Below are 686 nucleotides of genomic sequence, written 5' to 3' on the forward strand. Positions count from 1 at the left end.
CCCGGGGCCCCGCCCTAGCGGCGCTCCCCAAAAGTTGCTCCCTGCCCTCAGCCGCCCCCGGTTCCCTCGGTGCTCCCCCAGCCCGCCGCTGGGCCGCTCCCTCTCGCGGAGCAGCAGCAGCAGCAGCAGCAGCAGCACCCATTTCCCAGAGCGCCGTAGGCGCACCCCTGTCCTGAGCGACCCACCCCCCCCAGCGCCCCCCAACCCTGGCAGCGGGGGCTTTGTATGGAACCCATTCAAACCACGAGTAACCTTCCGCCGCGGGGGGGTGAGGGGGGAGGGGGAAAGTAGTCCCTCCGCACCCTCCTCCCGGGCCGAGCCGGCGGCGGCCCCGCGGCCTGTGTCGTTTCCCCCGGGACGCGCCGTGCGGCGAGCAGCCCGGCCGTGCCCCCGCCGAGCTCCGTGAGGAGCCCTCAGCCGAGAGGCAGTCCCGGGCGGAGAGATCCCGCACGCCGCCCGGCCCGGCGCTACGCCTCCACCTAACCTCACAAACGGAAGCGCCGGGCCTCGGCGATGGACGGCGGGCGACAGCCAATGAGAGAGCGGGATGGCCTCCCAAAATGTAGGTTGGGCCAATGGGAGAGCGGGTGGGCGGGGCCGAGAGACGGGCTAGCAGCGCAGGTTGAACGGAGTCCCAGCGCAGGGCTGGGATGAGCCTCAAAGTTCGGGGCGATCGCGGCGGGGGA

This window comes from Numida meleagris, chromosome 6, assembly GCF_002078875.1.
Source record: "Numida meleagris isolate 19003 breed g44 Domestic line chromosome 6, NumMel1.0, whole genome shotgun sequence".
Classification (NCBI taxonomy): domain Eukaryota; kingdom Metazoa; phylum Chordata; class Aves; order Galliformes; family Numididae; genus Numida; species Numida meleagris.